The sequence below is a fragment of the Pipistrellus hanaki genome, assembly GCF_964339955.1.
Source record: "Pipistrellus hanaki genome assembly, chromosome: 7".
Taxonomy (NCBI): domain Eukaryota; kingdom Metazoa; phylum Chordata; class Mammalia; order Chiroptera; family Vespertilionidae; genus Pipistrellus; species Pipistrellus hanaki.
This window is the reverse complement of record NC_140509.1, coordinates 33,351,340-33,373,620: the sequence shown is the minus strand read 5'-3', so window position 1 is coordinate 33,373,620 and position 22,281 is coordinate 33,351,340. Positions and strand designations below refer to the sequence as shown.

Below are 22,281 nucleotides of genomic sequence, written 5' to 3'. Positions count from 1 at the left end.
TAATAATTTTTTAAAAATCAAATAAAATGTATATACAGCCAGACATATGTTTCTATAAAGGTAATATGTGCAAGATCCACATTTATTAGTGTAATTTAGAAAACAATTATTTGTTTTACCAAAAGATTCTTCCCTTTTCAAAAGAAATCACTATTGGGGTCCTTTAAATAAATACGAAGTTTTCCAGGATAAGACAAAATTGTAATTTAGTTCTTCATTCAATTTACACAAAACTTTACAAGAATACATTTAAAGCAAATCTATGAATTAAAATGGAAGTTGTTATGGGATTTAAAAACCGTAAGGAATGGTTCAGACTCTGCATGCCAGGAATCTCCTTCTCACACTCACTGGCAGGGGAAGCTGAGGACCGCGGAGAGCAGAAATCGGAGGGTGAGGATAAAAGGGTGTCACAGAGGAGGCTTCTACCTTAAACGTGAAAGCAGGCAACAGCTGAATGAGTGTCATGACGTTATCATCCTTGATTAGGCACAGAAAAACAGTACTAATGAATCCTATAGGGGTTTTCAAAGCTTTCAATCTTTAAAGGAACACCAAAAAAATAAAAATAGGTAACTTCAAATTCTAGATGGGCAAAGGCCCTGGATCCAGATCACCTGGAGACTTCTCAGCTCCCCCCCCCTCACCAGTGTGTCACTGTAGCAAGTTAGTTAGGCCTCAGTACTCAGCTATAAAATGAGATAAGAACTACCTCATAGGGTCAACATTACAATTAAATGAGAAAATGACTATGAAACACTCAAAGTGGTGGCACACTGATGATCCTCAAGAATTAACTGGTCTAGGGTCATCTTGGATCACTCATTTAACCCGTCATTAAAACATACTGCCAACGCCCACCCGGCAATATAAACCCTTCACTGTTAAATCCTGATGACCTACTCAGCTATCTGTCTGTACTGAAAATACTAACCTTTGTCAATACCATATGCCAAACAGCAGGACCCTAGAGAACGCGACCAAAGTCCATGAGATTCTGGACCAGTTCCAGAAGCACGCCTCTAATAAATAATAGCCCATTTCCTGATACACTAACATCAGGTAGCCATCAGGCTATCTCCATTTTTGTTAGTAACCCATTGAGTCACCAAATTAAACAAGTTGTTTAGCCGAAACCGGTTTGGCTCAATGGATAGAGCATTGGCCTGTGGACTGAAAGGTCCCAGGTTCAATTCCGGTCAAGGGCATGTATCTTGGTTGTGGGCACATCCCCAGTCCTAGGTGTGCAGGAGGCAGCTGATCGATGTTTCTCTCTCATCGATGTTTCTAACTCTCTATCCCTCTTCCTTCCTCTCTGTGAAAAAATCAATAAAATATATTTAAAAAAAAACAAGTAGTTTATATAGTCTTAATTTTATGCTGCACCCCCTTTTCAAAAAAGCAAACTTATCAGTAAAATATATCTCTACGTAATACAAAATTCTAACTGAAATATTGTTTTTTTGTTTCTAAAAATCTGCTGTGAATCTGTTCATATATTTAAACTCATTCAATTCCCTTCCTCCTCTCACCACACCTGATAGAAAATCCTTCGAACTAATATAAACTTCCTCAATTAGCCACTGAGTACATGATGACTAGTTTTATGCTCTAATGGAGATAATGTCTCCATTAACTCAATGGCCAACACAGCCACAGTTTTGTTTGAAACCTCAAAGACAAGCATAATAGCTACATCAGTCATCTTGCTCATCATCTCCCATCTTCAAGTCAACAATGACAGACAGGAAAAGCAGAGAAACTAATACATTCTCTTCAAACACATATATACGCATACACTTTGTTCTTCCCCAAAGCACCAAAAGGATAACAGACAGCAAATCATGCCCACAAACCAAAACACAGCTATTTCATCTAATTTTAGAAAAAGAATAACAAGGAACCAGAGAAAAGCTCTCTCTGGAATAACTCAATCCTCAAATCAGGGAATTCAAAGAGCATAATATGGAAAAACCAACAGCCTTCATTCTCTCCTGCGGGATACTAATTCTATCAGTGTCAAATCAAAATGAACAATGTGGATTTTTTTTTTTTTTAAGATACCACGAGAGTTTGAAATCTCTCCTTTAAAAAAAAAAAAAAAAAAAGCCCACTTACAGAGAAAATATATGACTGTATGATTTCTGAGCACAGGTGCTATTTGGTTGCTTGTGTATTAGTTTGATATGATTTCAAATTCACTTGCTTGTGACTTTAATAAAAGTTGTTTTGATCCATGTGTTAATGACAAAACAAATAAAAGCTGTTTTGGGGAGTTGTTTGGATAGAAGAACGTGTCAGGATGCTATCATCTCATCTGTTGTCGCCGATTATCACTCAATAGCCCAGCTGCTGAGGGTCCCCACTGGGGGCTTATGGATAAGAACATGGAGAGAAGCAACTATGGCAAGGGGACATTTATGTATTAAGAATTTATGAGGACTACTGGAGAGTTTGGGTCTGGGCAAGGTGACACTTGCTGGTGTAAAGAGCTCTCTGAAGATCGCTGGAGCATTAGCTCCTGTCTCCATGAGGCCCTCCTCCTAGACAGTGGTGAAAGCAGAGAAGCAGCCCCCGCAAAGATCACCCTGCCCATCAACATGGGAGCACGGTTCCCTAGCAACGGCTCCAGCAACAAGAGCAGCTGGTATCAACTCTCCCTTGGCCAAGTAAGGACCTCTCCTGAGCTCCTACTCCTGTAAAAAGGGACACCTAGTACTAGTAATCTAAATCTGGACTCCATTCCTTTCATCTCCCCTAGCCTGAAGCAACAATGTCATTAATCTATCCCTGCCTCAGCATACCTTATTTTGTCCTGGCTTACTATGAGACATTACCCTAATAAGTCATGAAGATGTAATGTACAGTATAGGGAATACTAGTATAATCAATAGCATCGCTATAGCTGTATGGTGACAGTTCATTACTAGACTTGTGGTGATCAATGTGTAAGGTACAGAAATGTTGAGTCCTTATGTTGTACACCTGAAACTAATATATTGTTGTATATCAACTATACTTCAGTTTTTTAAAAAGCAACATTATCCTGTATGCTAGTGGCTTATGAAATTCATTGTGTTAAATCAACTGCTGGCAAAGACAAAATCAGTCTCTGAACATAATTTTACTACCCAAAATACTGGTTTACTCCAAACCTGTTCTTCTCTCACCATACTCTTTTGAAAATAAAATGAATAATGTAGTTGTTTTTAAAAATAAAAAATAAAAATGACCCAATTATATTTACATCTAGAAGTATCCTTTATTTGTAATTTAAAGTCTCATAGCCGGGTGTTGTTATGTGATTAATTTGCTCAACCCCAGACAATATGGTCCTTCCCTTTCTGGAAGCTGTGACCAAGAAGGCTGCTGCTGGATCTGAGTAAAATTCTGCACTTCTTTTCCCCTGGACTCCCACGCGAAGAAAAGACAAGCCATGATGTAATCGCTTTGTGGGGAGTACAGCTCAGATACTAAGAACCTTCATATCTTCTCTTTAAGGAGGGAAACCCTTTTCTTTAGTAATCCTAAACAACCTGTCCAAAATAAAGAGCATGAATTAAGACTCTTAACCAAAATTCAGATTAATTAGGTAAAATTCTCATTAGTAAAAGACAGCTGAATAACAACAAACTCCAACAGATATATACAAAAATGTAATGTCTGTAAAAAGACTTAGGAGGAAGAACATTTCATAAAAGTGTTATTTACCACAAAAAAGCCTGGGTTCTGTTTTTTGGGTTGTTTTTTTTTTTTTTTTTTTTTTGCTATCAAGAGTCTAAGTGAATAGAAGTATAAATTCTAGAAGGCAAAGACTATTCTAGCTAGAATTTTTGAAATGTAGTCATTAAAATATTTTCTTAATGAAAAACAGTTATTCTATCAAACCAAACCTCATTAAGACATAAGAAATGCCAAAACCGGTTTGGCTCAGTGGATAGAGCGTCGGCCTGCGGACTGAAAGGTCCCAGGTTCGATTCCGGTCAAAGGCATGTACCTTAGTTGGGGGCATATCCCCAATGGGGGGGTGTGCAAGAGGCAGCTGATCGATGTCTCTCTCTCATCGATGTTTCTAGCTATCTCTCTCTCTTCTTCTCTGTAAAAAATCAATAAAATATATATATTTTTAAAAAGACCTAAGAAATGTGCACTGTGTTAACAAACCTAAATTATGTTTTTCACTTAGTTGGTTATATAGATCACCAAAGTTCCTAAAATAATTGCTCCATTAACTGAGAAAGTGAGCATACTCTTTTCTAAAAGCATAAATATAAGTCAAGTCGTCTCAAGAGTTTTGCAGATGTATCACAATGCTTAAAACTGTTTTAAAGGCACCAAGGAAATACTACAAACTCCCTAAGGTTCTAATCAATGTCCCAGTTATTTTCCACTTGCTCCATAGCACCCCACAATCCCTTCACTGCTCTGCTCCTGGCCTCGGAGGATGAACCTGCATAGATCATGACTGAGGCTCCCCAACGGGGGTCTAGAAATGGAAGTCACTGGCGCAGGCCTACAGGCAGAGGGAGGACGGGGCAGGGAGTGCCCCCTCCCTCCCTCCCTCCCGGCCTGCCTGCCTCAAAGCCAGCTCCCCTGGGCCTCCTCCACAGAGGCCGCTCTCTGCTCGGCTCCTCTCTGGGGAATCCGGGGCTTCTTGCGGTTGCTATTCCCTGGGGGACTCACCACCCCTTGTTTGTTCCCTAACCTCCACAATCTCTTCATTTGCACCGTCAAGGATGAGATTTCTTTTCTTACTGGGACCTTGCCTGATGCAACTAACAATACCAAGTCTGGTTACTAAAAAAACAGCCCATTATCTGAAGAAACCCAATTAAAAAGTTTAAAAAGGACTTAAGATCTATATGAACATTACATATTATTGCTATCTGTAGACTTATATAAAAATTAAACATAACTAGCTTACTTCCACATGAAGCTGGTTAATAAGCTGAAATATTCATCCTAATTAAATTTAGGGGTGTAATTTCACACCACATTGTTCTCTCAAGATAAATGCCATAAGGCTGAAATAAGCCTTAAAGAAAATGAATGAAGAGATTCTGGTAACTGATATTTCACTTTCATCTACCTGGTTAATCCAATGTTATTATTGAAGCCCTCTCTAAGCACAGGATGAAAAAAAAGAAAGTTTAAACTAATAGTTCTCAAATTCTGATAAGCAAATAAATCAGCTGAGGAGCTTGTTAAAATGCTAATGCCCAGGCCCCACTCTCACCTCCCTGAGACGTGTTTTCAGTAGTCCCCCAGGTATTTCTGATGCACACCTACGTTTCAGAACTATTTAAAACTGGCCCACTTCAGCCGAAACTGGTTTGGCTCAGTGGATAGAGCGTGGGTCTGCAGACTGAAAGGTCCCAGGTTCGATTCAGGTCAAGGGCACGTACCTTGGTTGTGGGCACATCCCCAGTAGGGGGTGTGCAAGAGGCAGCTGATCAATGATTCTCTCTCATAGATGTTTCTAACTCTCTATCTCTCTCCCTTTCTCTCTGTAAAAAATTAATAAAAATATATTTTAAAAAATTAAAATAAAATAAAACTGGCCCACTTCAATATTCCACCCAAGTTTTCCAATATATTGGGGTTTTTTTTTCCTTTGAATTCACATTTCACATTAAACATTTTCAAAAACAAAAAACAAAAACCATAGTAACAATCACAATGCCAGTATGGTATGTGCTTTACATGTAATATCAGCGGGTTCAGTGCTCACAAGAACCACACCAGTTAGGTAGCATTGTTGCCTACATTTTACCAATGGGACAACGAAAACCCAGAGAAACTAAGTAACCTGACCAAAGGTAACGAGTGGCCAAACCAGGATCACCTCAGGTCGGCCTGTCCTCCTACCAGGGGCCGGACAACCAAGCATTTGTGCATTTAAGGAGGATTAAGCCTGAGGCAAACAATCACCCGTCCTGTCCCCACCCTCCCTCCAACTCCAGCCACTCACCCAGCAAGCTCTCTGGACTCTCCCCACCCATCCCTCACTCACCAAGGTGTTCCACCTACGTGGTGTGCCACCACAACTGCACAAGTCTGTGTGTATGCCAGCACTCTTTCCACATGAGTACCTACTACATGCCAAGGACTATAAAGGATCCAAGTATCGGCTATGGGCTTAAGCAAATTTAACATCTCTGTGCTCCGGCCTGCTAATCTGTAAAATGAGGGTCACAATGCTAAGTGCACTGAAATGACACAGGGAGCTAATGAGTTCAAGTACTTGTTTGACATAGGGCGTGAGCCAGAGCTCACTAGACAATAACTGCTATTAAAATTCTACTTTGCCAACCACCTCTCTCACAAAATTCAACATATCAGTCAGTACAAGGTCTGGTTTATTTTCTCACAGCTCTGTGTCCTGGGACTGTGATAAAAGATAGAACATATCTTATTTTCAGGAGTATACTGGTAACTCTGTAACTCAGTGGACTGAATGCCAGGAGTAGAATATTTTAGAGCAAATGAGTCTTTTGCTAGCCCTGAAATTGTACCACTTAGACAATTGTCTATTTCCCAACTTTAAAGTCAGCCCTGTTGATTACATACTAGTATAGAGCCTATAATTACCTTAATTCAAAACAATAATAAAACGTCACTTGGTACAGGGACTTGGTCTTAATTTATCGCTGCATCATCAGCACTTTGAACAATGCCTAGCCTATTATGGTAAATACTCAACTATCTGTTAAATGAATGAAGGTATAAAGGTAACAATGAAGCTACACCTTAGCTCATTATTACAAAAGACAAGTTTACTCACCAGATCAGTAACAATGTGCCAATAACTTGTAAATTATTTTCAAAATTCCCTCAGAAAACTTTTTCTTCTTTCTTTTTTTTTTTTTTTTTTTTTTTAATATATTTTATTGATTTTGTACAGAGAGGAAGGGAGAGAGATAGAGAGTTAGAAACATCGATGGGAGAGAGTCATCGATCAGCTGCCTCTTGCACACCCCCTACTGGGGATATGCCCGCAACCAAGGTACATGCCCTTGACCGGAATTGAACCCGGGACCTTTCAGTCTCCAAGCCGACGCTCTATCCATTGAGCCAAACCGGTCTCGGCTCTTCTTTCTTTTTAACTAATTGTTGACTTTTCATTAAAAACTCTTCAACTAGAAAAGGTAAGTACCAACCTTGGCTCCATTATTCTATTTAAAACATTAAAGTGGTTCCATGATACATCACCCTCATCATTCTACCTTACTTTAAAAAGGTAAACTATTTAACAATGAGCATTTCAGTGACCCTCTGAATTAAAGCCATGAAATGAAATAAGCACTGCTAAGAGATTAACCATAACTAGCATCGAAGAGACGGAGAACTGGGGGAAGAGGGATTTACTACAGAATACACAGATAGAAGTTGCATTCTCAGCTATGCTTCTAAGCAGCCAATAGGTGACCTTGAACAGGTACTTAATTTCTGTCTCTATTGACTCATCTTCAGTATAGGAATAAGTTTACCACGTCTACTTCATCGAGTTGTTTTAAGGACCAAATACACATAAACTAATTTCCAAAACATCAAAGCACCATACAAAGGTATGTTAACCTTTAACATCTTCCGATTTTAAATGAATGTTTCTATTCTTTTTTTTTTTATGTCTCTGCCACTCTTTCTACCTCCTAGACCCAAAGATCTGCCAGCACAAGGAAGATCCAGTTCTCACCTACAGTCATGTTGCAAACACAGTAGGCCATCAGTAAATATTGGTTGAAAAAGATGCTCATCCATCTTGAACAGAAATTTTAGATTCTGCTACATGCAATACTTTACCCTGGCCTTGTAAAGTTTAAGCAACAGGTTACTTCCAACTAAAGTAACAAGTGACATTACACACCTAAAAGACGCCTGTGGTTTTCTCAGGAGCATCGCCTTCCTTTGTGTACATTAGGCAGGGTGGATGTGAACAGTGACCTATGTGAATATCCCCCAAGGAATGTGCTGCAATACTTCGGTTTCACTGCATAGAAAAGGACTGCCCTCTCTTCAACACCAGAGTAAGACTTCTCAAGATGCCAGATTTGTTCTTCCGGTTTTACTTCCTATGCTACAATACTCAGAGGGAGGGATTTTGGTGGACTTGTGGTAATTTCTTAAACCATTATGCCATTCTTATAATAATCAATAAGAAAAAAAGTTTAGTATTTTTGAAAACCATGAATAGAAAAATAGTCTAATACTTATATGTGAAGATGATTAACAGTCCTCTACATTTGTCAAATAAAACCATAACTGTTTTTAAATGTAAAATGGTCTGGTTCCTCAAAATACTCTACAATGCCTCAAAAATAAAATTTAATCTTATTTAAATTTAGTTAGTTCTTGATTATCTATACCTGCAGACACACACACACACACACACACAGGGGTATTACAGACCATCCATTAATAATTTATATTAAGCCCTTGGATGACGGTTTTGTATTTACAGTTGAGTATCCTTGCGTTATTGAGATATGGTGGAGTACCCTTAAGACGCAAAATTCTTAATAGTTCAAACCAAATTATGAAACACCTGTAAAAGTAGTCACTTGACTCAGCCTTCTTATCATTTTCCTTCCTATCATTTATCTAACTACATTCTACCGCTGAAATGACTCCTACTTTGTTACAAAAGATGAACTTTGTGTTCTCATTTATGTTATTATAACTCAAGGAACATTTCTGAAATAAACATGAGCCATATCTAAATTAAAAAGCAAATTTTTTTAAATGTCCAAATAGTACAGTTGACAATTTAATCATAATCTGAAAGCAAGTATCCCCCACCCCCGCCCCAGGATTAGAGAGTTATATAACATTTAAAGACAGCTATAGCATGTACAGGTAACAATCTGTCTAATTTGAGGAAAATTTTTAAGTTCTCTCTAAGCAGTAACATTATTGTATTCATTCTAGCTACAATAAAAGCAAGTGTTAGATTATAGCCTAATTCTAGTTCCTATAAACCTATCAAAATAAAAAGTGCAGCTGAGACCGGTTTGGCTCAGTGGACGGAGCGTCAGCCTTCAGACTGAGGGGTCCCAGGTTCGATTCCGGTCAGGGGCATGTACCTTGGTTGCAGGCACATCCCCAGTGGGGGGTGTGCAAGGGGTGGCTGGTCGATGTTTCTCTCTCATCGATGTTTCTAACTTTCTGTCCCTCTCCCTTTCTCTCTGTAAAAAGTCAATAAAATATATATTTTTTTAAGTGCACAATATGTACAGTATTCTGGAATTTACACCAGAAATGATAAAGCAACATCCTATTATTGTTCAAGGCTGTCATCTTAAGAAACAGATGCAGAATTCAAAATTAGTTCCAGAACCACATTCCTGGCCTATCTCATCCCCACTCCCATGTGCCTTCTTCAACCCTCAAGCCACATTCTTTAGCACAGGGTCAGCGCTGCAGGTTTATTTGAACAGGCTACCAAATGAACTGAGATCAAGGCAACCTGTCTGGTCTGTCTGCAAGGAAAGGGGTCTCAAGACTTGGGTGTGAATCCAGCCTTTGTCCTTCTGCAGCTACATGACTTTGAGCAAGTATTTAATATTTAGTGATAAGCCTAAACTTCCTCATGTGCAGGAGGATAAGACCACCAACCTTGAAATATTTTGTACATCAAGTCCCTCAGTTAGTGCTCTGATTATGGCAGAGGCCTAATAAATGGGTGACAGTCTGATCCTCCTGACAGTATCCCATTAAGGGGGATCACAATTAACTTGTCTGAATCTTCCTAAAGTTGCAATGCTTTTTTTCAACTTTTGGCTTAAAAAATTTTAACATAGAGAAGTGAAAAATGCACAAAGGTTGGAAATCTTTTAAAAACTGACCTTTTCATATCGACAATGAAGATTCAATTATCAATATAGAGTGACAATGGGTATAATTTTTTCCAAAAATGTTTCGGGTGCTTCCATGGTCAAAAGTTCTAAAACTTTCTGAAGAAAGTTGTGTAGAGACAGCCCAGTTGTCTAAACAATGGGCTACATGATACACCACAGTCTCCAGGCAAAGTCACAACAGGATGAGAAAAGAGCCTTCGGCCTCTCAGATTTCCTGGCCACTGTTATTTTAAAACTTGATCACATAAACACAAACAGATGAAAAAATCCATCTCAGATAAGCCCCATGGGTTATGATTTATGATCTTGTTTTTAATACCTCATATTAACTTACATTACATGTTGCAATATCCTACTGCATTTTTCTTACTTGTATTTGTACACACTCATGAAAAATGTATTTGTTATATATATATATATATATATATATATATATATATTAGTATATATGATATAAAGAGAGTTTTTAATCATGATTATCTCTTCTTAAAGTCATTCATCACTTCTGTAACTCCCTTTTAAAATTAGTTTTTGCAAACAAAAGTGTAACTTAAAAAGCTGGGAGGACAATACAGGGCATGTCACATAGATCATACAAACGCAACGGGGAAATCTGCCCAAGCCTAAAATGACTTCTGTTTTCCCACTGAGCATGTAATTCCCGCGCAACTGAAACTACTCCGAATGAGCTGGCTATTTAAAAGTCAATGAGTTATTCTGAACAGTTGCATTGTTCCATGCTCTGGCTACATAGCTCCATTTGTAGTGTTCCTAAAGCGAATGATAAAAGACACCAAGGTAATTTTTTTTTTCACTGAACAATTTCCAGTTTGAAAACCACAACCCAAGACATCTGTGAAGTTGAGTTAATTTGTACAGAAGTGCCCTTTTGCGGCCAACCTTTGTACCATGGCCATTACCAGCCCAAGTTCAAGATTCACGTTTCATGGGGTGAATAAGTGTCAGCTAAATCTTAAGAATGTGAGTTGTTTTTTTTTAAACTCTCAGACCCTGACTACATTTAGATAGACCGCATCTACACTGCCAGAGTGTATTACAGCAAGGGAAACTTGAACTTAGCTCGTGAGGCAGGCAAGTCTGCGAAGCTGGGGCCGCGCTCCCAGAGCCTCGCGGGCCCCTGGAGACTCCGGGCCGAGGCGCGTCTATACCTTCACTTCAGGTCCAAGGCAACGTGTTTCTGAAACCGAAGGCCCATCCCTGACACAGGTGCTCCCGAAGTGAAACTTACTTCCTATTTCAAAAATCCCAGAATTGAGCCTCTCCATGGCTTTTACGGAGTTTTGTCAATTAATAAATAGAAAAAAATTTGTTTTTAAAAAAGCTATTGTTGGGTAACCTACAAATTAACACACTCCAAGGACTGGTTCACCTAACCGGTGTTCCCGAAATGAAACTTACTTCCTAATTCAAAAAAAAATCCCAGAATGGAGCCTCTCCACGGCTTTTACGGAGTCTTGTCAATTCACCAACACACAGAAAGCTATTGTTGGGTAACCTACCAATTACCATACTCCGAGGACGGGTCCACCTGACGGCTGCAGAGTGCAGACTGCGCCCGTCCCAGCCTGATCGCCCGCATGATTACACTCTTAGTCAGCTGGTCCCCAAGCCCGGCACAAACGACATGACTCCTGAGCTGCATGTTGGGCTTGTTTACCGAAGAGAAAACTCCCCCGGGGTGTCCAGAGTCACCCTGGTACCCCGGCGTGACCCGCGTCCGCCTGGGCGCGGGGAGGGCGCACCGAGGCGCCCCGGGGATGCTGAGCCGGGAGCGGGGACCCCGGGCCCGGGGGGTGAGGCCAGCCCGGCGCCCCGCCCTGCGGCCCCGAAGGGCTCCCGGGGCACCTGGCGGCCTCGGGCGGCCTCGGAGCGGGGACGGGGCGGGGGAGCGCGGGGCCGGGGACTCACCTGTGCGCTCGGAGGCAGGTGCGCGCGGCGGGGCTCCGGGTCCGCGGAGGCCGGAGGGCGGTGCGCGCCGGCGGGGCGAGCGCCGAGGCGGGGACGGGGCGGAGGCGGAGGCTGGGGCGGCGATCGGGCTGCTCCTCGCTTCCTGCTCGGACCGATCCCCGGTCCGTCTCCGCCCGCCGGCCGGCGCCCCGCGAGTCCCCGGCCCCGCCGCGCACGTCACGGCTACGGAGCGCCCGAGGGGGCGGGGGCGCGGGCCGGGGCGGGCCGGCGGCCGGCGGGGCGGGCGGGGCGCGGGGCCGCGCTCCGGGAGGGGGCGCTCGCGACGGGGCCGCCCCGCCCCGTCCTCCCCCCTCTCCCCCCCCCCCCCCCCGTCCCCTGGGTCCCCCTCAGGCGCGGGGTGGGCGCAGCGGTGGGGAGGGGCCGCCGCGGGCCTGGCTGGGTCCGGGTCCCGCCCCGCGCAGGGCCTGCTCCGCTGTGGGTTTCCGGGCGGGACGGGGACGGTGCGCTTCTGCTCAGGGCGGGGGGACGCCGGCGATCGGGGGGCCAGGACCCCGACAGGTTCGGGGGGACGAGGAGGGGCTGTCGCAGAGCAAAGGCCCGGGCGCCGGCCGCTGCCGTCCAAGGGGCTGGGGCTGGGCCGCCTGGGGAGGGGATCCCTTCCTGCGCCACAAACTTGGGGTTCTGCTTTGGGAAAGGGGGGTGGGGGGTCGTCCCAGGAGAAAAGGTGGTATTTCCTGGGCCTCCGCCGCCCCCCATTTACTTATTAAAGCTGCGATCGTCTCTGTCGTCTAAATGTTATTGTTTCTGTACATGACATACCGATGAGTCACATTTGAGAATTAAAGATGAAGTGGCTGTGCAAATTGAATGTTATGAAAACCTATATTGCCTTTACTGACGAAAAGAAGCGTCTTGTAAGAAAATAAAATGGTGCCGAAACCGGTTTGGCTCAGTGGATAGAGCGTCGGCCTGCGGACTGAAGGGTCCCGGGTTCGATTCCGGTCAAGGGCATGTACCTTGGTTGCCCGCGCCTCCCCAGTAGGGAGTGTGCAGGAGGCAGCTGATCAATGTTTCTCTCTCATTGATGTTTCTAGCTCTCTATCCCTCTCCCTTCCTCTCTGTAAAAAAATCAATTTAAAAAAATAATATATATGTATTATATATGTATATATGTGTGTATATATATGAATTGGAAATGCATTAGATGTCACATTGCAAAAAAAAAGATAATGGTAATTTTTTTCTATAATGCTCGATGTCTCCACTGGGGGAGGGGGGGAGGCAAAAGATACCTACATATGAGAATTATACTTTTTTTTCCTGCAATATGTCCGAGTAGCAATTATAAAACTTCAGGAAATCTATAAAATTCTGATACGAGGCAAGTTTCAGATATTCAGGTCTTGCACTTTTTTTGGTAGAAAAGGTATGATGAGATATTTTAGGATACAACTAAAACATTGACCATATAGGGAAATAAGAAAGAGGAAGAGAAACCAAGAAAGGAAATAATTCACAGCAATCTCAGAAGCTTAGTTCCAGATTGCCCAGAGGAAGATCTTAAGTATATAAAAACCTAGATTTTAAAATGAATCAGGAGGTGGGGGAGAACTGGAGGAGAGGAGAGCTTCAGGCCACGACTTTGACTTCATTTTGGATGTCAGATTGAAAGGCTTTGACAGACCGATAGGAGCCTGTACAGTTTATTGTGATGACGTGTGATATTTTTTTCCTTTTTCTTCTGTCCACCACTTATAATCCATTGCTGAGTCCTTTTGCTTCTTTTTTTTTTTTAAACAAAAACAATTCAACATCATTTATTGTCATCTTATAGTTACTTAAGGTTATTGTAAGCCAATATGAATAAATGGGTAAGACATATTCTCCAAACAACGGATACCATACAACACAAACTATATTGTTTCTCAGTAACTCCTCACTTAGCATTTAAGTCATTTCTAGGTGGAGACACTTTGGAGCAGAGCAATATTATCTCCTTTCAGCATGATCCGACCTAGTTGTTTTCTTCACTTTGTTCTAGAATGAATCTCTTCTGCATCATCTATTGTAATACGAGGTTCATATACCCATCAAAACCAATGATACAGCCTTCTATCCGCATATTCGCTTGCTCATAAAGCCACACCTGAATCCGAGATCTATTTTGCAAGTATCTGAAGATGAGGTTGATGGGCTGCACCATCACCTTCTGCACCTTCTGGCCCTGGGCGCGGTACGCCATGTTGGAAGCTAACAAAGACCACGCTGAGCCCCACGCTAGCCTCCGAGCCACTCCTGGAAGCTGAATCCTTTTGCTTCCAGTTCCATATCTTCCATAAGTTTCCAATCCCTCTTTATTGTCTAGTTCCAAGCCATTATTTTAGGACTTGTGTACTGTTTTAGCTACCTAACCAAAACTAAGTTTTCCAGGCTGCAATCTTGTCCATCTCTAATCCAGTCTCTACAATGCCACAGGTTTATGTTTTATAAAGTGAAACATAAACCTGTGGTTATGTTTTCCTCTTTTTAAATGCCTAGAGTGGCACTCCTCTACCCTTCATACAAAGTCCAAACTCCTTAAGGTGTCTTTCATGATCCTCCAACTGTTTTTGTTACGCTAGCAGAGTAGGGATCTCTTGTTAAAATACAACAAAAAGCGAGTGGAGAAAAGGGAACACCAGTTCACTGCTAGTGGGAGTGCAGATTGGTGCAGCTCTATGGAAAACAGTACAGGCAGGCCTCGGGTTATGTACATGGTTTCATAGTTACATCGCCATTTCCCATTTATTAAAAAAAAAAAAAAAAAAAAAAAAAAAAGTTCCATCATTTCGACATGTACATATGTGCTTTATGTTTTTATTATTCATTTACCACAAGTAAAGGTCAGGAATTATCTTTCTTTTAATTTTTTTAATTGTTTCACTTCATCACTGCTGTGAATGTGCTTCATGTGAGTGACGTAGGAGCTTATGTAGGTGGATTCCAACTTAAGGTGAAAATCGCATTACATCGCACCATAGGAACGGATCTTTGTAACCCAAGGACCTACTGTAGGAGTTTCCTCAAAAAATTAAAAAATGAAACTGCTGTTTGGCTCAGTGATACCACTTCTGGGAATATCCTAAACCCTGAAACACCGATCAGAAAGAATATAATCAACCCTATGTTTGTAGCAGCAATATTTACAACTAGAATTTTGTGCTATTGTAAGGGGGATGGGGGTGTCTCTCAGCCTGGCCTGCGCAGTCTGGGACCCCTTAGGGATGTCCACCAGCCAATAGGCGGACATCCCTCTCACAGTCCAGGACCCCTAGTTCCTCACCGCCCGCCTGCTGGCTGCTCCTTAGTGAGCCGGCTTTCTGGCTGAGCAGCCCTGAATTGAGCATCTGCATTGAGCATCTGCCCCCTGGTGGTCAGTGCACATCATTTGCATATTAGACTTTTATTATATAGGATAACTAAGATTTGAAAACAGCACAGGTGCCCCACAGTAAGTGAATGGATAAAAAAGCTGTGGTATTCCACTTACACAATAGAATACAATGCAGCATTAAAAAAGAAGGATCTCTTACCCTTTGAGATAGCATGGATGGACCTAGATATTAGTATACTAAGTGAAATAAGCCAATTAGAGAAAGACAAATATCACATTTGTGGATTTGTGGAATCTAATCATCAAAATGAATTGACCAACAAAATCAGACCCAAGGCATGGAATAGCCTGACATACCTTGCTGTGTGTGAGTGTGTGTGTGTGTGAGTGTGTGTGGTGGAAAGGAGAAGAGATAAACCGAAGAAGGGATAGACTTACTATTGCCCTGGTGCACGGATTGTGCAACTATCCCCCCTCCTCAGCCATATGCAAATTTTGTAACTTTTTTCCTTCGTTTTTACAAACATCTTTATCATAGTCATTTACAGAGTCTCTACAGTCTCCCTGGCTGATATCTATTTTAACAGCTTCAACTGCATCTGTGTAACCAACTCCTAAAGTAAGGCAGCCCGAACACCCCAAAGAAACTCATTCTCTTTTCCTTCCCAACTGCCTCAAATGATCCCCTTGCCAATAGACCCTATTAAAATCATGGTATTACCAGCTAGTAGTCTCAAGAAGTCACCCAGAACTTCCTCCCTTCCTCACTCCTAATTTTTGAAGTCACTGAATTCAGTTCATTCTATGTCATAAATTATTTCTAAATCGATGTCTCCATCCTCCCTAAGAGCAGGCCATCATCTTTTATCTGAACTCTGGACATGACCTCTGCTCATTGTAGTCCGTTCTTTCACCACTCCTCCCTCAAATCTAATTATGCCATCCCCTATCTCTAGTCCTGGTGGCTTTCAGATCAATTAAAACTCACTTATGCTTGGCCAGTGTTGCTCAGTGGTTGAAGAATGTCGCCCTGTGTACCAGGGGTTCAGGGTTCAATTCCTGATTCCTGCGCAGGTTGTGGGCCTGATCCCCAGGAGGCAGCCAATGCATGATTCTCTCTCATCATGTTTCTATCTCTCCCTCCCTCTCTCTTCCTCTCTGAAATGAATAAAACATTTTTAAAAACTCACTTATATGATATATACTGTGTTTCCCCGAAAATACGACATCCTCCGAAAATAAGACCTAGCTCATGGAAAGATAAGACATCCCCTGAAAATAAGACCTAGTGCAAATTTGGGAGAAAAAATTAATATAAGACACTGTCTTATTTTCGGGGAAACAGGGTAGAATCCTTCACAATCCTGAACCTACTCACATCAGAGGAATTCAAACATACCAAGCCCTTCATGGTGTTCCTCTCAATCCTCAAAACTCAGTGTATTATTTTCTCTGTCCTGTCTCTGGAAAAATTGACTTTTCTTTTTTTTACTTTATAGAGCACCCATTTCATACCTATATTGTAGCACTTATTAAGTGGTTTTATAATTATGTTTTTATACTTGTTTGCTCCATAACAACTCTCTAAAATACTGAGGTTTTGCCCAGCCAGTGTCAACCCAAGAACCAAGAGGTTCCTGGTTCATTTCCAATGCCCAGTCAGGGCACGTGATGGGGTTGTGGGCTGGATCCAGTAGGGGGCGTGCAGGAGGCAGCCGATCAATGTTTCTATCATTGATGTGTCCTCTGTTTCTCTCCCTTCCTCTCTCTCTAAAAATCAATAAAAACATTTAAATAAATGAAATACTGAGCTTTTAAAGAAATTCTGCCCTGCCAAAGTCAGTTTGGCTCAGTGGATAGAGCGTCGGCCTGCAGACTGAAGGGTCCTGGGTTCAATTCCAATCAAGGGCATGTGCCTTGGTTGTGGGCACATCCCCAGTGGGGGTTGTGCAGGAGGCAGCAGATCGATTTTCTCTCTCATCGATGTTTCTAACTCTCTATCACTCTCCCTTCCTCTCTGTAAAAAAAATCAATAAAACTAATTTTTGTTTTTAAAAAAAGAAATTCTGACCTAGTCTTTTTATCCATAGAGATTAGCACATTGCTTGTCTCATCGAAGTAATAATAACAATGCTGAAATTTATTAAATGCTTACTAGGTGCCAGCACTGTTATGTTTTCCCATTAAATCTTCACAGCCCTCTGAAGGTAGTATGGTGAGCATTTGCTTCTTGCCTCTGAACTCCCATCCTGTTTGTGGAGAGTTTTTAATTTTGAGTCTTGGTGGGAGCAGGGCTCACCTCACACTTTGGCAAGTGAGTTTGGACAAAGTCTTTCTCCCCACTAATCTGGCAACTAGGGGTTAAGTCAATTGGATGCTCTCACCTGAAACTTGGAGTCTGGACAAACTGATAGAAAGATGCAGCGATAGAGGCAGAGGTAGAGATAGCTCACAGCAGTGTAGGTAATTGTAGCAACCAGGGTCTGGTCGTGACAGTGCCAACAGCGACATTCTAAATGACGGTCCTGGGCATTTCACACACCCGGTTCTCCACCATCCCCAGTGATTCTGTGAGCGACATCATATTCTACCGATGCATTCTTTTTCTGGATAATTCAGCCAGAGTTTATTTCTGTTATCTTCAACCAAGAACACCAACTAATACAAAAAAAAAAAAGTTTTATCGTTATTCTCATCTTATAAAAGAGGAATGAGTAGGTGCTCAAGTGTTTATTTAGCGAATAAATGACTATTTACATTATAACTTCTAAAAGAAGTTTTGATCATTGCCTCAGTTATTAGCAAGTTGCACTAACGGTAATCAACTGGAACAAACAGGAAAATAAATTACAAGAAATAAGCAGGTCCCTAAAGAGATTGTCACGACTTTTTTTTTTTTAGGGTATTATCTTGGCTTATTCTTATATACCACCAACATCTGCATCTCCCGTATTTTATTTTTAGAAAAACCACTAATGTTTAATGTAATCACTGTAAGACCATAAATCGTTTCTTTAAAAAAGACTGAGTGATGTTTTAAACATCATTCCTGAATTTACTCTAGAAAGTAGGCTAATATACTTTTAAAATGTTTTCAATATAAAGGAATAAAATTAAAGCTAAAATGTCAATAGATACTTTTTTGTTGTTGTTGTGAATCTCACCCAAGGATAGTCCCTCCATTGATTTTCAGAGACAGTGGAAGAGAGGAAGAGAGTCAGAGAGAAACCTTGATGTGAGAGAAAGACATCAATGGGCCGCCTTCTGCCTACGCCCCAACCCAGGCCCAGGATCAAGCCTGCACCTGATCAGAATCAGACCCAAGACCTTTCAATCTGAGGGTCGATGCTTTAACACTAAGGAAAACTGGCTAGGGCTGTAAAGATATTTAAAAAAAATAATAATAATTTCTTAACCAGATCACTGCACATCTCTTATCATTCTAGCCCCCAGAAAATTCTGTAACTCTAGTTTCTCTAATTTAAACTCCCAGCTAATTTTTCCTGAATTGTTCTTAGTGTCATTGTCATTAAAACTGAAATACAGCAAAAGTGTAACCAAAGTTCATGTCAAGCACTTTAATTGAACTATCAAATGACTTTAAAATAATCTTTCACCTAATTTGCAAAATCTTGTGATCTTCAGTCCAAGTGCAGTAATTTGCAGAAAGGCAGAGAAAAGCCAATTATTTTTTTCCAAACGTAAATGGGTCAAATGTAAGCTAGGAAAATTGCAGATATTAAAAGAAAGCAAATGAGTGAAGGTCATTCTGAAGGTGCAGAATTACATTAATCCGTATTTAATATGAAGTGAATAGTGTGAGGACAAACCAGGTTCCAGGCCTAACTGTCCAGGCCTGTGACCTATATAAGTCACTTAATCTCACAGAGACTCAATTTACTCATCAATAAAATAGCAATGATAATAATACCTTCTCCTTCGAGAAAGGACTAAGTAAGATCATGCAAAAATGAAAGCATTTTGAAAACTAAAAATAGGATTATAAACAGTATATTATCAATCCCATGTACAAATAATCTAAACAAATACTTTCAAAGGAATACATTCACATACAATCTTGAACTTGTTACTTGATGGAAAAGTTTGTAAGTACATTTAAGCAAGAAGAAAGTAAGTCTTTAAAAATAAAACTAATGATAAAAGATTTGAAATTACCTTTGTTTTAAACACAGAGATTAATACAAGTCAATTATAGAATTTCCTTTTGTGTTTAATGAAATCTGAATATTAAAAAATTCATAGTAACTTATATAAGACATAACTTCTAAAATTTTTTTCTAGTCTAGAAGTCTTTCTCCTACAGCTGTATACAACTTCCAGAAATATAAGAAAAGTAGTTGACTATTTTTATTACATATTATGAATAAATTATTACAGTTGAATTTATAAATACTATTTAATTTTACAAATCAGATATAAATTAAATTAAAGACATTTTGGGAAAAGATAAAAACAAGTGAATTAATTTCAAGAAAGGAAAACATAAATATATATGTTACAACTAGATAATTCACATAAAAATTTCAAAAACAAATCAGAAAGGTCAGTTCTCCACAGCCTACATATATAGTCCAGAATAAAAACAAAAATTAGCAGTGTTTGTTTCTGAAAATTATATTTTTATAAATTAATCTCAAATTGATAACAAGTTAAAAATCATTTCGGTGATTAGTTTATCCATATTTATATATTAATATCACAAATATAATTCAACACTCAAATTGGATTTAATGTCTACTGAAATATCCAGTGCAGATCTGTATGTTAGCATCCTTCCTTTTCGGTTGAATGTCTTATTTACATGTCAGAGCTCACTGAGATCTGAACTATCATTGAACATCCAGAGTCAGCTGGGACATAAAACACATGCACACAGTCAACATTTGTGCAAATGACTGAGCTGAATGAACTTGATCTTTGCCAAGTCCATATTCTTGACAGTGGAGGTACTTCAGAATTGAATTTAAAAAAAAAAAAAAATCTATATTTCATTGAGTTTTACAGCAAGGAAGGGAGAGGGATAGAGTTAGAAACATCGATGAGAGTTAGAAACATCGATGAGAGAGAAACATCTATCAGCTGCCTGATAGATGTTTCCAACCAAGGTACATGCCCTTGATCGGAATTGAACCTGGGACTCTTCAGTCCACAGGCCGATGCTCTATCCACTGAGCCAAACCGGTTTTGGCCAGAATTGAAATTTTTTTTTTTTTAAACATTTTAGAACTTTGTTATAGAACAGAAGGGGACATAAATTTAAATTTAAATTACTATTCCACAGGTGATTCAATACTTATAAAGAATTTAAGTACATGGTTGATAGGGGAAAAGGGGACCTATGTAATACTTTCAACAATAAACATTTTTTTAAAATATTTTTTTATTGATTTCAGAAAGGGAGAGGGAGAGAGAGATAGAAACATCAATAATTAGAATCATCAATCAGTTGCCTCCTAACACGCCCCCCAACCGGGGATTGAGCCCACAACCCAGGCATGTGCCCTTAATCAGAATTGAACCAAGGACCATTCAGTCCTCAGGCCAACATGCTATCCACTGAGCCATACCAGGTAGGGCAACAATAAAGATTTTTTTTTTAGAAAAAGAATTTATGTACAGAGTACATTTTATCTCATTTTTCTAATATGAAATTTTACAATATTTATTTTCACCAGTTATCCTTTAATTTTTATCTCAAGCTATGAATTAAATAATTAAAGTGGATAACATAATACAAAAATGTGTGTATATGTATATATATATATATACACATACATATACACATATATGTGTATATATATATATATAATATTTAAAAACAGCGCCGGAACCGGTTTGGCTCAGTGGATACAGCGTCGGTCTGCGGACTGAAAGGTCCCAGGTTCGATTCTGGTCAAGGGCATGTACATTGGTTGTGGGCACATCCCCAGTGGGGGGTGTGCAGGAGGCAGCTGGTCGATGTTTCTAGCTCTCTATCCCTCTCCCTTCCTCTCTGTGGAAAATCAATAAAATATATTAAAAATAAATTTAAAAATTAAAAAAATAAATAAAAACAGGAAAACACTGGATATGGGGGTAGTATTAAACAAATCATTTATATACAACATTCTCCAGGAAAATGAAAAGATTGATAGTGGATGATTTCCCTATCTTAAAAATAGTAGTATCTTGAAATACATCAAGGAAGTAGCAAGTATAATTACTGACCAGGAAGTGTCTAAATATGTGGCAGAGTTAAATATTATCCTACAGTTAATAGTAACCATAAGTTAGAATGTATAAAACATGAAATGGATTTGCAGAGTAATAACCTGAGTTCATTTACTTAGGCTTTATTGAGATTTACCAAATGATTGTTATGGTCGAAATCGGTTTGGCTCAGTGGATAGAGCATCGGCCTGCGGATTCAAGGGTCCCAGGTTCGATTCTGGTCAAGGGCATGTACCTTGGTTGTGGGCACATCCCCAATGTGAGGTGTGCAGGAGGCAGCTGATCGATGTTTCTCTCTCATCAATGTTTCTAGCTCTCTATCCCTCTCCCTTCCTCTCTGTAAAAAAAAATCAATAAAAATATATTTTTTAAAAATGATTATTATGTTAGTCAGCCTTTGCTGTACAGCCAATAAAATCTCAATGGCATATAACAAAATGCATTTCTTTTTCTCCCTGGCAAGTATAGGTCTCCTGGGGTAACTAATTCAGAAAATGGGGAATATGGGGTTCAAGATGAAGGTGCATTTACTACCTGAGGTATGTTCTTTTTCTGTCAGATGTCAGAAACATGCCATATCCCTTAAAGCCTAGGCTCGGAATTGGCACATTGCTCATTCTGTCAACATTTCATTAGTCAAAATACGTCAGGTGACCAAGTCTAGCATCAAGGGGACAGGATAACCAGTCTTACTGTGGATGTGTAGGTAGTGAAAGTTTGCTGAAAAATAACCTAATAATGCAAATAATCTATTCTGTTGTACTTATTAGTTATCAAAATTATATAGTAAAAAGGAATGGTAGATTGAGAATAGGCATGTAGAAGGCTTCTGAGATACTGATGATATTTTTAGGGTTTTGTTTTGTTTTTTTACCTTTGCAGTGTTACAAA

At 40.2% G+C, this 22,281-nt stretch overlaps 1 protein-coding gene and 1 pseudogene across 4 annotated transcripts in view; both read right to left on the bottom strand.

The window, feature by feature from the left end:
* MYO6 (myosin VI) overlaps window positions 1-11,985 on the bottom strand; it is a 137,288-nt gene extending 125,303 nt beyond the window's left edge. For all 3 annotated transcript variants that reach the window (XM_084889242.1, XM_084889240.1, XM_084889241.1), the window contains exon 1: window positions 11,787-11,985. The gene's annotated coding sequence lies outside the window, so the exon portion shown is untranslated. The remainder of the gene's footprint in view (window positions 1-11,786) is intronic.
* A 1,574-nt stretch (window positions 11,986-13,559) lies between these two features.
* On the bottom strand, window positions 13,560-14,082 carry LOC311625194 (small nuclear ribonucleoprotein E-like; annotated as a pseudogene). Its single transcript has one exon. The product of its transcript is annotated as a small nuclear ribonucleoprotein E-like (transcript).
* Between the last annotated feature and the right edge of the window lie 8,199 nt (window positions 14,083-22,281).